We start from the raw sequence: 17,274 nt of genomic DNA on the forward strand, positions 1-17,274 counted from the left end.
AAAACAGTGAGTTTTGGAAGCACTCCAAATTAACTCTTAGCTGGATCGCAATTATTGCGGTAACCATTACCACAATAGAGAGAACAAACCAGTATACCGAATTAGAAGTGTTCTCAAAATTTATACACTGCTCCCAAAGTGATAATGTGCAAAGAAATTTTCGTAATTTTTTGGCAACGATCGTATTTCCCGAGCATCGGAAGACGTCACTGCAAGCACTGTTTTAAACTTAACTTTAAGAAAAACAGCGCTTTGCAGCGACGTAGAGGTGCCTGACGTTGCTTAGACATTACCATGGTAACGCCGCGATGGCTTCCCGGTGAGTTATATCACTTATTGACGGACCGGCGACAGCGGACGACCACCGGCTATATGATAATATTTACTTCTATTTCCCTTAAACAAGGTGCAAAATGCAAGAGCATTGTTTGGGGCTCTTACGTTTCATAGATTCGGGTGTCTTCGTGATTACGACAATTAGCGAAGATTTGCATGCGCATTATTAATTTGGCAGTACCTACTGTACGTTTGACGTAATATGTCATATCGGCCGGCGCTCGTCCTATTTATGTGCTGCTGAGCCGTTCACAGTTTGCTTGCAAATGTACCACGTGGTAGAAAGAGCCGATTTATCAGCTTGTTTGAAGTTGGCCTACTGGTTAGTTCTGTCTATTGTATCATTACCGAGTTCCTTCGGAAACTCGCGAGATGAACAAACATACATGCGGCTTTCTGGAAAATATTCTATAGTCTTTTCGCGTTATGAAGTTTTTTTTAATAATAATTTTTAACCTCAAAAAAGTCCCGTTGTTTTTTCCAAACGGTATTACTATCAAGTCTTCAGAAAAAACGTCTGTGCAGATAACAGGATACAAAACAAAGTGACAATACATTAGCGTGTGCATGTGTCCCGCGAAAGAAGCAGCGCTGAAACAGCATTTTTTTATGATTTTTGTGGGCAAGCGCCCCAACCTCAAGAATTTTACATATTAAGTACAAAAGTAAAAAACTACTCTTTCGGTATTGCTACTTTCCCAGCAAACTCTTTATGAGGGACACGGGCACGCCCTAAAGTATTATTACTTTGTGTTGCTACACCATAAATAAAGTTTTGTACCTCAATTCGCCGTTCGAACTCTACAATGCTGTAGTAAAATAATTGTACTAAGTGTTGCTCTTGTATCGGTAAACAACATTTCTCGTGTAAACACGAATTTTCTTAACTCGCCGTTTTCCAATAGTCGTTAGTTATCCACAACTCAATTCAACTTTAAAAGCCCTCGATTGAACCTTAATGAAATACACTGTCAAGGGAAATTATCACTTGTTGCCTTGGGAATAGAGCTATAATTGCGTGGCATGTAAGTTGTGTAATCATGTATTATTATTATGTTTCTCACCTAGCTCTGAATCGTGTCTTTGTTTGTATGTTTCTGATAAAGTACGGGGAATAATTGTTCTCAGGATATAATACATTTTCCCAGATATTTCGACGTCGGCGTCGAAACCGTACATTTTCCCAGATATTTATCTGTAGTAGCCTATTACGGGTGAAGCCAAACGAGCGTAATTTTGTGAGTCGTGAGTCGCAGAATTTCTGCCGCGTAAATATCTTTTCTGTATGAAAAGACCATGACTCACAAAATTACGCACGTGTGAATCAAACAGGACTTTTGTATGAAACTGAATTAAGCAGAATTTCTGCCAGCCGAAATTCTGCGACTCACACCTGACAAATTACGCTCGTTTGGCTTCACCACAGTATAGCAACATTAGTCCCTATATGTCATATTGCTATACTGTGCCCTTAGTGTTTAAACACACTAGGCCGAAGTTACGCGGCGGAAATTCCGCAAGATTACGCCCGCAATGTCAAACGCATACAATATACGGGCGGAACGCGACGGAATAGTGTGTCATCGGTTATTTAAAATACATTGCGGGCGTAATCATGCGGAATTTCCGCCGCGTAACTTCTGCCAAGTGTGTTTAGACACCTAGATACAATCTACTATATTTTTTTTATGCCATAAGGGGGCAAACGAGCAAACGGGTCACCTGATGGAAAGCAACTTCCGTCGCCCATGGACACTCGCAGCATCAGAAGAGCTGCAGGTGCGTTGCCGGCCTTTTAAGAGGGAATAGGGTAATAGGGAGGGTAGGGATGGGAAGGCAAGAGAATAGGGGAGGGTAGGGAAGGGAATAGGGTAGGGGATTGGGCCTCCGGTAAACTCACTCACTCAGCGAAACACAGCGCAAGCGCTGTTTCACGCCGGTTTTCTTTGAGAACGTGGTATTTCTCCGGTCGAGCCGGCCCATTCGTGCCGAAGCATGGCTCTCCCACGTTAATATAATATGCGTTAAGTTTTATCAAAATCCGTCTAGTCGTTTTGGAGCCCATTCCTCTATCGAAAGACACAACATATTACCTTACTACGAGTATTTTAAATTGTATTGGTAAAGACAAGTTGTGTATTTTAATAATAATATTATGTTTGGCAAATTACATTTGTGCAAATAAATATTTTCGTATAACTGTATTCAGACAAACAATTTCACATTATACATTTCCACATTGAAGTTTTAATTAAGAATTCCAGTAATAAGCAATAAGTCTGGTCATAACAAGCTACCAAACACCAATTAGTCTGGGGCTTAAAAAATAATTGACGCTCTGTATATTCTTTGTAATGATTTGTAAAAAAGATTTATAGGCTTATTTTTCAATAAAGAAGTATTTATTTTTCCAATTATTTATTACGCAGTAAGATTTTACTACCGGAGAAATTTATTCATAGACTGATAGCGGACCCACGTAATTTGGTCGTTATGTCAAGCCCAGTAGACAGATTACTTTAAGCCGGCCCCTAGACGATCAAATTGTACTTATTAAGCAATATCACGCTTCAATTTTATTGAACAGTTTATTTGACAAATTATAGATTGAAGGCGCGCGATGTTCAATATCGTTATAGTTTTTGTATTTAATCTACCTAGACAGTCAGATAATAATAACCAGCTGGCTAATTGACCCTGGCCCTTTTTCGTAATCGCTTCGTTATAGAATCGCCAACCAAAATGTATGGAATTGACATAAGCGTTCGTTAATATGACGTTCTCGTCTTATGTCACTTCCATACATTTTGATCGGCGATTCGATAAAGAAGCGATAAAGAAAAGATCACCCCCCTGATGATTAGCTTGTACTAAAGTAGGCAACAGTATTTTCCTATAATATATAACGCTAAAATGTAACCCACCACTAAATATTTTAATATTACTGTCCCTTAGTCAATATCCATTCGCTAGTTTCAAAAGTAAATTAATGAGATGTCAAAAATGTAATAAATATTATTACATTTTTGACATCTCATTAATTTACTTTTGAAACTAGCGAATTTCATTATCGAAAACTTCATTATCGAATACAGCGAATCCATTAGACTAAGCGCGCGTTCAGACGTGCGCGTTTTATGCGCGTTATTTGCTCGCGCGGATTCAGCACGTGTGAAATCGCTATAGCGTTTGGAAAAATACGCGACTCACGCTAAATGATGAATCCGCGTGAGCACAAAATGCGCAGAAAACAGTGCGTGTTTTCTGCAAACGAGCATCTGAACGGCATTCTCGTTCGATTGTTTGAGTCTCAAAACGGTTTCGTGGTACAAGCCCTGAATGCAGCAGAATTTCTGCCAGCCGAAATTCTGCGACTCACAACTCACAAATTACGCTCGTTTGGCTTCACCCTAAGTACTCAGGGCCTGTAGAGAAGTAGCAAAGCGCTAACGCTAACGCTAGCGCTACAAAATGTATGCGATTTGACATAAGTCATCGCTTCGCTAGCGAATACTAATGTCAAATCCATACATTTTGTAGCGCTAGCGTTAGCGTTAGCGTTAGCGTTTTGCCACTTGTCTACGGGGGCAGGTCAGGTCAGGTTCTGACGCGAGTTCAACATTTTTTCTCCACCAAAAAAGTGCACAAAGCCAAATCTTACATCCAAAATAATAGTACCATAATATAAACGTTCAATATTTCACACACTAGTGTTATTCACTCGAACGCTTAAGCATATTCTGTGAGCCTATTATCTCACTATTCAGCTGGGCCTTTATTGTAAGCCCTTTGACAAGGGTGTATTATTTATAGAACCTTCCCAGCGAAACGGGATAGCCCATTAATACTAGCGTTAATTATGTTAAAACTTGGTTTATCATCGACAAAATCATAGAGGAAATTCTCGTCCTCCCTCGTTAGGAAGACTTTAATATTCGACACCTTCTAGTTACTGGTGAGATTATTACAGTTATTTTGAGGTGTATGGCAACATTTATTATAAATGAAATGTTTGTAGTGTTTAAAATAAAAAAAAAACTTGTTTCACAGTTTTTAATTTTTAACAGTGGTCATTATTATGAATGAATAACGTGAAAAAATCAAAAGTGTGTCTGTCGATTTTCTGTACTTCTTACATATTATTATTTAATATTTTTGGAGTCCCAGAAAATCCAAAGTAACATTTTTTGTAGTGAAAATTTTTGACACAGGAGGATGTATCTAACAGATTTTAGCAAACAATAGAAAGAAAGGGGATATAACTTATTCTCAGCCGCGCCGAAAACCTACTATAATATTATGTCTTCCGTCTTGGTCTTACGAATTTTGAATCAGGTCACATGTCTTTTAAAAAACTGTCCCTTTAAAAAAGTTGTCACTATGAAACAATTATTTTATTCTCGCAGCATAGACTTCCATTTCCTAAGACGTAGCGCTTCTTTTGTTTCAAAATGCAACGTTTCAAAGTACGCGCCAGCTCCCAAATCTTGGGTTGTAGCCAATTTGATACATTTAAAACCGTTTAGATGTATTTTCTGAGACGAATTATATTAGCCCACTATAATACAAGGAATTTCAAACACTCTTGTCCATGTACCATCGAAAAAATTGATTCATAGGCTGACGGACCTACGTCATTTGGTCGAGTTTTGATAATCCAATATTAAGGTCCTGTATTCCCAGAAACGGACGATTTTCAAGATTTAAAAGTGACAGGAGGCATAAAAATATATTAATTTAAATTCTGAAAAAAATATATTCCATTACACAATATCATGAACTTCACTCGATAGAAAAAAATCCCAAACTTACCTCTTCTTTTAACGAAATAGCCCTACTACGAGTATGTCCAAATTATTTGGAATTTTAATATAATTTTTGTACTGAATTAAAGAAAAAGAATATATCTAGGGCGTTTTGTTTTTTTGACTCGATTTAATTGATGTATAAAATAACGGCGATCAAAAAAGCTATAAAATTGCAGGCACAAAGGCTCGGCTGGTACGCCAGTCACACACTTTGCGCCTGCAATTTTATACTTATATCAGAGAGGTAGTTAATGATATAGATGCGAAAGGATGTTTCTCTGTATGCTTCCATGACTGTTACATTTTACGCCTAACAAAGACCTATAATTCGATTAAAGTGCACAATTACGCAAATAAATCAAGTCAGAGTCTCACTAGTGACACTCACAATCAGCTCTATAGTAGAAGTTACCGCACTACAAGGATATAAAGTTAGAAAGAGTCTAAATACACTCTTTATACGTGGGAGAGCCATGCTTTGGCACGAATGGGCCGGCTCGACCGGATAAATACCACGTTCTCAGAGAAAACCGGCGTGAAACAGCGCTTGCGCTGTGTTTCGCCGAGTGAGTGAGTTTACCGGAGGCCCAATCCCCTACCCTATTCCCTTTCCTACCCTCTCCTATTCCCTTCCCTTCCCTACCCTCCCCTATTACCCTATTCCCTCTTAAAAGGCCGGCAACGCACATGCAGCTCTTCTGATGCTGCGAGTGTCCATGGGCGACGGAAGTTGCTTTCCATCAGGTGACCCGTTTGCTCGTTTGCCCCCTTATTTCATTAAAAAAAAAAAACTAGGCTAAAAAACGCGGCAGAAGTTCGACATGATTAGGCTTGCAATGTATTTTAAATTACCGATGATACACTTTGCCGAAATTACGTCGGGTTATATTATATGCGTAGCGCATTGCTGGCGCAATCATGCCGAACTTCGGCCGCGTATTTTCGGCCTAGTGTGTTTAGACACAAAAAATCCTCGAAGACCTGGTAACTACTACTCTACAGTATGTATGAATAAGTAAATACTTGACTTAGCGTACAAATTAAGCTGTACTGTGGAACATTTCCATACATTACCCATTCAAATTACGGTGTAGGTGACAACTCCAGTCATTATATTAATTGCCTTGCCTATTACACGGACACTTAGTTAAATGACTGATGTAGGAAATACAGGGTTATTTGAATAGTTCCTTTGAACATGTCAAAAAATCTCCACTTATATTATAAACTAGCTGTCCCGGTGAACTTCGTGTCACTTTAAAACCTTCCCTGGACTTCTATGAATATTTTAAGACTAAAATCAGCCCAATCCGTTCAGCCCTTTTTGAGTTTTAGCGCGACTAACACATTTGAAGATCCATTTTTATATATAAGAAGAAGACTAGCTGTCCCGGCGAACTTCGTGTCACTTTAAAACCTTTCCTGGACTTCTACGAATATTTTAAGACTAAAATCAGCACAATCCGTTAAGCCGTTTTCGAGTTTTAGCGTTACTAACACAATTAAAAATCCTATATATATATATATATATATATATATATATATATATATATATATATATATATATATATATATATATACTAGCTGTTGCCCGCGACTTCGTCCGCGTATGGACTTCAGTTTATAGCGCGCGATGTCAACAAAATTGGTGTCAAAAGCTTTTATAAAAAAAACCCAAACCAACCCCAAAAAACCAAGTGTGCACATAATATTTAAATTTTTTAAATTAAACTTTATATTTTATGCCAAAATAATATGCCTATTTATCAATTATAGGTTTAAGGTTACGTCACTGCATAGATAAAGTACTGATTTATTAAATAACGTTAAAGAGAAATAACAATCGAAAAAAATCTAAAATCGAATATAAGATAATACCACCTCTTATAGAAAGACTTTTGGGCAAGCGTTAGCGCGATGTAGAAGACGCACGGCGCCATCTATTATAGATTTTTGGAACTGACTTACAACGCTTTTTTTTCAGTAAAAAAAGTAGCCTATGTCCTTTCTCAGGCTTTAGACTGTCTGTATACAAAATTTCATTATAATCGGTTTGGTAGTTTTGGCGTGAAAGCGAGACAGACAGACACAGAGACACTTTCGCATTTATAATATTAGTATAGGTAAAAACTCAAAGGTGACTGCAACTGACATGATGATCTATCAGTCCAAACCACTGGATGGATCGGGCTGAAATTTGGCATGCAGGTAGATGTTATAACGTAGGCATCCGCCAAGAAAGGATTTTAATAAATTCCAACCCTAAGGTGTTAAAATAGGGGATGAAAGTTTGTATATAATAATACTTCTTAACGTGAGCGAAGCCGCGGGCAAAAGCTCGTTCTATATTTAAAGTGTGGTTTTGGTCTGCGGCCGTCAGATTTGGTGACAGTTTTCTAGAATGTTATGAATTAAATCTTGTACGTGCCAGTTTACATTAGTGGTTATTCTAATCCAGTAGATCAATAATCAATCCAGCGCTAGATTACTGCTGGAATAATGAAAAAGTTCGCTTTATATGTGTCAAAATGTTTTGATTATTGTTATTTCAATTTGAGATTTAATAATAAGATTGCATCGAAACTTAAAATTTTATATATTATTAAAATTTTATTTATTACTATCGATTTCTATATAGTCTTATTAAAAAAATAATCGGACAGAGTAACAACTTAAGTTAGCTAAAATAAAAAAATAATCGGACAGAGTAACAACTGAAGTTAGCTAAAATTGTGTTTATTTATGTACTATGTATTTTGAGACTATGCAATTTTGTCGCGTTCGCGATTCACTTTCACTTTTGTTGAGTTTCAGAACGCGATATTAGGTCCTCCAACGCGCACGTGAATTTGAACTTTATGCAGCAGTAATAAATTACAAATTGACTCTCCATTTTATTTAGAAAACGTTTGTATGGGAAATAGAAAAATGCTGTTTTGAGGATTTTCCCGGCAATTATTCGAATTTTTCTCACCTTTTAAACCTTCCCTAGACCTCCACGAATAATTCAAGACCAAGATAAGATAAATCCGTTCAGCCGTTCTCGAGTTTTAGCGAGACTAACGAACAGCAATTGATTTTTATATATATAGATATTGGCGAGCTAAATTTTGCTGAAATTTGCTATGGATATACTTTGAGTCCTAGAAAAGGACTTAGGGTACTTTTTTCCCGAAAAAATGTACGGTTTCAGCGCGATAAAGGAGTTGCGGGCGTCATTAAAAAATAATTAGTCTGATAGTAACAGGAATACATTTGACTGTTTAAAGATGGGGGGGGGGGGGTATTATTGTGATCTAATTCCTCCGTCTTACTTATTCTCTGTCAAGTCATGTTCCAACGCGTATAGTATTTTTTACTCATAAAAACACACATAACGCTTTTAATAGGAGTTTTCATTTAAATTCTAAGTATTTTACGTAATACGACAGTTTTTTCTTATAAAATGAAATTATCACACCTTGAGTAAAAACTCGGTGAAGAGCTAATAAAAGTTAGACGTGACTCCAGGCCTGCTTCCATAATTTACATTCCACAACTTTAGTATTCAAGAGTGAAGAAAATGCAGAATTGGCATATAATAAAATTGAGAAAATTGGTGATAATTTATGTGATTATATTGTACAGTTAAAATAATAAACAAGTCCCAGAAAGTAAGTACGCTTAATATGATTATTATTTATTTAATCGAAAAAGGTTTTATCATAAAAATAATACAATATATTCAATTTAAAAATACCTAATGGAAAATGGAAATATACATGAAAAATATACGCAATTTCAATTGAAAAGTAAAATGTTATTACAGCACGCAATAAAATTCTTTTCACCAAAATTCACTGAAGCGTTTTATTTTCTTCACTACAAATGAACCTTTTGCTGGCAACATAAAATTGCTGTGTTAAGTCATTTACATTTTTATTTATTCTGCCGTTTTATTTTTACTATAAAAATGCATAAAAATAAAATTCTACCATCTACAGTTGCAGTGTAGAGTCTGCACTGAAGTGTAGACTCTATAGTCTATACCTACTGTATTATCATAACCACTGTTAGAGTTAATGGCTGATATAAAAATGTATCGCAATTCGCAATGCCTGGTCACGGCGCTAAAGAATAAGTGGTGAACTGATCCTAAGGAATATTGCTGATTAATGACTTTTAATCACTGACCTCCATTATAGTAAGTACGCTGGACAGATGATACCCAGCTGTTTTTTGTGCCTATTTGAAGCGGAATCAGCGCCCCCAAAATCGGGGGAAGAGAACTAAATCTGACGTAACTTGCAAATGGCCGCTTAATCGCTATTGGTTGTAGAAACCAAAGAGAACATAATCACTACGATGATAGAAACTAGTATTAGTTCCAAGTACTCCCACTACTGCTATCAGCGCTAATATCATGACTTAAGAGGATACCACAGCGGCTAGAGAAATAAAAAAAAAGTACGTGTAATATCTATAGCTGTCTCCCTTACCTCAAGCCTATACCGCAGAACGCGATAGAGACAACTGCAGAAAATCCAGAAAATCAACGATTCGTTGTCCCCTGATTCCTTCTCCAAAACTTAACCGATTTAAGTAATTTTTTTATTTAAATTAAAAGATTTTGAGAATTAAGAGATTAAAAAAATGCTTGAGCTGTGTTCCTATGTTTTGCTTTTTTTGTATAATCTATCCAAATCTGTTTTCTGGACGTTTGAACACAGTTGAAAATCTGGCCATTTTTTTGGGTTTTTGAACGTTCATATCTTATTTAATAATTAAATTATGAAAAAAAATAAAACAGAGGGACATTGTATTAGTGGCCGTAGATATTCAGGAAAAAAATTATAACTCTACTAGCATTATCCAGGGAGGAAACAGGGGACAACGTTTGTATGGAAAAAATGGCGGTGTGGAATCCTCTTAAACGTCATGTTTACGTCAGATTTAGTTCTCTTCCCCCGATTTTGAGGGCGCTGATTCCGCTTCAAATAGGCACAAAAAATAGCTGTCATTTCAAAGGGTATCATGACTACACATAGGTCCAGCGTACTTGTATAATGGAGGTCGTATATAATCAAAGGTCAGTGCTTTTAATGTTTGCAAAAGTTGTCGTTTGAAAAGTTTAAAAGTTTGCTTTATTGCAGCCCGTCGACCCGAACGGTACAGATGGCAGTTCAGTCAGATTGCTATAACTGACCTTCAATCGAAATGTTCATAAAAAGCGAATATTACTGCACATTCTCATCTCAAACAAAAACTCTGACAAAGAAATCTCATAAAACGCATTGAGGGGTTAAAGCGATTTATCAAAAATAATAATAATAAAGATCTGCCCTATAATAGCCGCTGGCAGTCTGTAGATATTGGTTTGCTGTTGCATTGTTTGCTAAGTTGCAGTTTATTTAATTCTCGGCTTAGAAAAATAAAGCGTTTGACGTCGCAGATATGAAGCTGGTATATTTTTCGACCGAAATATCAAAGTATAAAAGTCACATTACCTTGCGACTTGCAAGATGAGTCGTGAAAATGCGTAGAGTTACTAAATTGTATAGCAGCATCTCACCTTCTAAGGTGCCATGCAATTTGGTAGCATTACAAATGAGTGTAATCGGTACGCTTTGACTCGAAATACAGTAAACTAAAATTTTAAATTATCATAGACTAGTTGATGCCCGCAACTCCGTTGCGCCAAATTTCGGTTATCGCGCAGGAACTATACATTTTTCCGGGATAAAAAGTATCATTTGTCCTTTCCCGGGACTTAAAGTATCTCCATACCAAATTTCATCAAAATCGATTCACCGGTTTAGGCGTGAGGAGGTAACAGACAAACAGACACACTTTCGCATTAATCCTTCGATCGTGGATTCTTGGAAATCTATTGATATTGCATTGTGTCTCGCTCACCGGTGAGCTTATGGGGCTTGATGGGTTAGTAATAATATTACAGTATAAGTAAGTATGGAAGTATGGATGGATGGCTATTACAATAGAAGTGGAAATAGACGACGACGATGAAGTGACTACAAAGGAAATAATATTAAAACTCTTTCAGAACCGACAGTCCCGTTCATAATAAATGCTGAACTGAAACGGCTAACCCAATATTTACTTTGCCAGAATGGGATATGCTAATTTTTAAACTCATATTAACTCGCTTTGATGTTATAACTAAAGGTTATGTTTAAATAATTATTATTAAGCATGTTATTGTTCAGTTTGAAACTTTTGTTACTAGTTGTGCCCAGCGACTTCGTATAGTAAAACCTTGGAGTAACCGTTCATCTACTCGATCACGGCTGAACCGATTCTGTTAATTATAGTCTTAAAATTAAAATAATCCTTGAAGTCCAGGGAAGGCTTTTATTTATTTTAAGTGACACGAAGTTCACCGGGACAACTAGTTTTCGATAAAAATGTCCATGGTCTGCTACAAGTTTGTGGAAAAAAATCATCAAAATCGGTCTAATACTTCACGAGTGTTAATAAAGTCTTAAAACTTACTTAATTTCGATTGAAACAAAAAACATTTCTACCCAAGAAATAAGTATAGATGTTTCTTCTCAGCTCTGCAATTTTGATAACATCGCATTACAAAATATATTTCCCGTATTAAAAAGACTCAGCTGCTTGTGAAAATAATGCAACTAGCGTAAAAATGTACTTTCAGACAAGAAATTCAAAATGATGGCGTACCGAGTTCAATTATAATCTCTTAAACAAGGAAGGAGGAAGGCAATCCAGAGACTAAACAGCGGAACCAATTTCAGGCTCAACCGTGTTTGTCAAAGTACTTCCTTAGACGCTACTAAAGGTTCTCGAAAGAGATTCAAAGATCTCGATTTCAAAATTCGAAAAAAAAAGAATCGATTTCTAGAAACTCATCGTGATTAAGAGTTAATATTATTTATTATTGCAGTGTACGGTATACCATAAGAAGACTACTTTTTCAGGATGAAAAAAATCTGTTAATCTGGAACCTGGCATTTTTCCTGTTATAGAAAGTTCGTAAGACGCTTGAAATTAGAATGTGAGCTGTCTAGCGTAGGATATTTTCCTCTTTTTGTTCTGAATGGTAAAAAAAAATATACCCGCCTTGGTGGTTTTGTTTTTATTTTGGCCGGCACTCTGGGAGTGCAACCCTTTGTTTTATGTTACTTTCAAAATGAATAATTTTTAACGTAACGATTATGAATAACATTTAATGGTATTACTGTATTTTATTTTAGTTCTCTTCCAATAATTATAATCTTTCGTTTTCGTACGCGAACTCAAAGGAATCTCTTTCGAGTATCCGTAGTATATTATTTGGAAGCACCGGATGCAGGAGCGATGTCGCGTCTCTTTGAAACTAAAAACCGGAAATTGCGTCGTCACGTCTTCCTGTGATGCCTAGACGTTCTCTGGTGGCATAATTTAAGCCATAAATAGCACTAATTTAATTATGTATTAGGTACGTCATATCTTTAACTTTAACCATAACAAAATGTCAAATGAACTGTCAAATTCTTAGTAAAGTAATGGACGCCATATTTGACGATAACCTTAACTATAACTACGCCTCTGGTGCAACCCACCCTTAGAGTGGGTTGCACCAACTTACTTTAACTATAACAAAATGTCCAATGAACTGTGAAATTTCTAGTTAAATAAATCAATTATGGGCGCCGACGATAACCTAACCACGCAATTTCGTTCGGTTAATGTTAAAGTTAAAGTTGACATAAGAAATTTTTCCTGTCAATTTGAAAGTCAATCTTAACTATAACCTTAACTTTGACCATAACTATAACAATGCCTCTGGTGCAACCTACCCTAATCTTGCGGAATAAGTAACAGAGTGACTGAATAACGGTTTCCACTTCGGGACGCTGCCTGAAGTGAAACCATTGCAATAGAAATCCTTCTATAATATATGCTTATGTCCAGAAGGCATATTATATTTATAGATATAGACGATATAGACGACCTCTGTGGCTCAGTTGGTGGGCTGTTGGTAGCTCAAGCCGGGGGTCGCTTGTTCGAATCCCGCCGAGGGAACAAAAAGTTTTCAAAAAGTTCCTGGGTCATGGATGTGTATTAAATATGTGTATCATATAATAAAAATCTTAAATATATGTATAATATAAAAGTATTAAATATATTTCCGTTGTCTGGTACCCGTAACACAAGTCCGTCAGGTACTTACCACGGTTCTAGACTGACGTGGTGTGAAGCTTCCTATTATTATATTATTTTCTGTACTTAGGCATAATGTCCTGATATGAGTTTTACATTTTTTACCCATTCTCAATAATGCGCCGCTTATGAAGATTTTACTTCAATAATATTTTATTTTAGGAAGGACAGAACAGACTATATTTGATATTAGTTTACTATAATAATATTATAAGTTTACCTACCTTTAATATTATAAGTTAACGCAACCCTAAAATTGCCATAACAATAAAGTAGTAAATAATTACTTCAGCGTAAGGCTGCGTTTCCACCGGAGCTGAGCTAAGCTGCGTTGCGAGGAATGTGTTTTACAAGAACCAATAGAATCGTTGCGCTGAATGTTTTCAGGCAAATAAAGCTATTCTATTGGTTCTAGCAACATTTGCTAATTGACCGAGCTTTGCGCGGTATTCGATAAAATACGAATAAAATGACATTTTCTAAAAATGATTCCTAGCTAGATCGATTTATCACCCCCTTTATACAAAATTTCATGAAAATCGTTTTGCAAGAATTGCAAGTCCTCGTAACGCAGCTTAACTCAGCCTAGTGGAAACGCAGCCTAATAATGATAACAAAAGGTGTTTAATTATAGAACTCAATCGATACAAATCTATCAACCCAACATTGTTATACACACAATGTGAGAAATATTAAGGGGATCGTTACATAATATTATGACGAAAAGGCCCAAGAAGCAGCAATACATCAAGGCCATTACACAGAGGCAGAGCGAATAACTCAGTTGTTTCCCTAATGTAAGCAAAGATTTGTTTGGACAACGGCATGGGTTCCAGCCTTCCAGTGTTCCCAACTTTGGGGTATTCTCCCGAAAAGTGGGTAAAAACATCTGATGGGATATTTAGGAGTTTTATTTGTTATCCACACTTGCATATTTTACATAATATTATAAATGCGAAAGTGTGTCTGTCTGTTACCTCTTCACGCCCAAACCACTGAACTACTATACCTTGAGTTCCGGGAAAGGACATAGGATACTTTTTTATCCCGGAAAAATGTACGTGTGTAACGAGTCGTGGGCGTCATCTGCTACTGTCCTCATAATATTATGTGTGTTTGTTTTAGTTACTTATTGTTTTTTTTTTTTTCAATTACAATGGTGACTTTGCCAAACCGGTTAAATATTTCAGGAGTTGGTAACACTGTCGGGTTCCGTTATTAAAATTCTCAAAGGTCCGTTAAAAGGATTGCACTAACCGTTTGCTCCATGAATAGTAATTTTAGTCTACGCATATGAGATTTTAATAATTCAAACTGTCAGTGAGCCGAGGAAGAGTTTAAAAACTAGTTTTTTTTTTACTTTTAGGGTTTTATTAAAATGTACCCTACAAAAACGTTGTGGTTAAGAGTTATGGTACACAATATTAGAAGTGCTGTATACTGTATAGTATTCGGTAGAGTCGTGACTGGTATATTATTTATCAGAAGTTGCTTTTGGGTTAATTCAGACCGCAACGCGACGAGGCGAGGCGAGGCGCGGCGCAGATTTGACAGATTTCAATTGCGTGAGACGTCTGGCGAACCTGTCAAATTCATATAAATTTAGAAATGCATCTACGCGTCGCGTTGCGGTCCGAATCAACCCTTATAGGCTGACTAGATGACTCATGACGCCCACAACTCCGTTGCGCCAAAACTCGTTAATCGCGCGGGGACCGTACATTTTTCCGGGATAAAAACTATTCTGTGTCCTTTTCCGGGACTCAAAGTATATCCAACACCAAATTTCATCAAAATCGTTTCAGCGGTTGAAGCGTAAAGAGGTAGCCAGACAGACAGAAATATAGAGAAAGACAGACATATTTTCCCATTTATAATTATATTAGTATTGACATAATATAGTAGAAAAATAAATTAATCTAATATTATATAAAATTCTCTTATCACGGTGTGCGTAATTGAAATTTTGAATTTTGAAATATTGATGATATTTCATAGCTAAATGTGACTTTAGCAATATTGAGTGTAGAGAGCTCTTTGGAATCAACTCGAGTGTGTAATAAGTCCATTTAATTTTTTCCTAATGAAATTTTCTATATTCGGCAGTCACATTAAAATTAAATTATTCACTCGAATAATATTTATTCGAGTGAATTCAATTAAATTGGACCTCGATTGCGGACGAATTTGTAAGGTCCAGTGGGTTTGTATCAAACGTTTGAACAGTAACAAAATTCATTTATCGCGCGGTAACCGTACATTTTTCCGGGTATAAAGGTCTAACCTATGTCCTTTCCCGGAACTAAAAGTATATCCGTATCAAATTTCATTAAAATTGGTTCGGTGGTTTCATCGTGAAGAGATGACAGACAGACAGACAGAAAAACTTTTGCATTTATAATATTAGTATGGATACTATTGTAACAGAAGTTTGGATACTGAAAACTTTAAAGTAGTTTTAACTGGGTGGATATAATTTATTTGATTTTGAGACCTTGAAAAATATACTTCATTCTGGAGTAAAAGCAATAAGTTAGTATTATATTATTAATACGCGAAAAACTTCCCTTTTGACGAAAAATGCGGAAACGTAGGTGATAGAAATTTTGTACAGTTATAGTTTATATTATGGTCAAGGAGTGCATCGAGCTAATAATATTATTATTTTGAAATTTAAATGTTATTATCATTTTTTTTTCAACTAATAAAATTTTACACACACTACAATGTGCACACTACTATCTTTTTGAATGACAAGCCTATACATACGAATTATACTCGTATTGTTTATGGTTGAAGTCAAGAAAGTCTCGAAATGAAACAAATATTTATCTAGTATCATTTGAATATTATTGATTACAATTATTAACTATTATCTGTGTAGATATAACACCTAGCTACTTATTTATTAGCAAGTTTTAATTTTGAAATCATAAACGGCAAATTTTGCTTACACCCCTGGTTTACTAATATATAATGGCATAAATAATATTTCCTCAACATTAAAAGTTATCTTAGTAGAGTACTTAAGTATTGAATAATTAATAGCGAAAATGAAACCCATTTCCCTGAAATCATATAATTAATTAATTATATTTAAACGTATTCTGAAACTTTTAAACAAATTTAAATTTATTTAAATGCTGCTCGGCCATTAGGTGAGTAAAAGATACTTAGCCGCTGTATTTTATGAAACTTGTTGAAAATATGCCGATCCGTCATCTTCAAACATTTTCAATAAATTAACAAAGTTGCATTAAGCTGTGTTTAGACTGTAGGGCTAAGTACTCACATGCGGTTTTGCTCGATAGTTTTACTCCAAATCGAGTAATAATTGCTGTGTGGACCGCAAAACTGACAGCTCGAAGGCTCGCATCGAGCCGCTCGAAGGCTCGCATCAAGCCGGCTCGACGGAATTATATATTATACCGATTTAGAATAAAACTATCGAGCAAAGCTGATATGTGTGGACGAAAGCCCTAACCGCGGGTTTTGCTCGACGTTATTGCTCAATCGAGCAAAACCGTATGTGAGTACTTAGCATTAAACCCTTTTTTGGAACGCAGACCGATTTTGTAGAAAGCGATTGTGAAGGACTTCAAATAGAGTGATTATTCACTCGATGTAATGTTTTCTTTACGTTCGGCAATAGTTTATAATATTAAGGTGCCGGTTGGCAGTGGCCGACATAAAGCGGCGGCCGGCGGCGACACTGGTTTCTATGTATTTATATGAAAAATGTCGCTAGCTTCGTCCCTGGCTACGGAGAGTATTTAATAGAAATACATACAAACCAGTAGTGTCACGACGACACGTCGTCTGCCGCTGCTTCATGTAGACGGCTTCCAACTTGTACCTTTACTAGACGAATAGGCTCGCAACTCTATTGCGCCAAAATTCGACTGCAGAACCCCCCCCCCCGCAATAAAAAGTAAGATATTATGTCTTTTCCGAGACTCAAAGT

This window comes from Aricia agestis, chromosome 9 (assembly GCF_905147365.1).
Source record: "Aricia agestis chromosome 9, ilAriAges1.1, whole genome shotgun sequence".
In the NCBI taxonomy this organism is placed as follows: domain Eukaryota; kingdom Metazoa; phylum Arthropoda; class Insecta; order Lepidoptera; family Lycaenidae; genus Aricia; species Aricia agestis.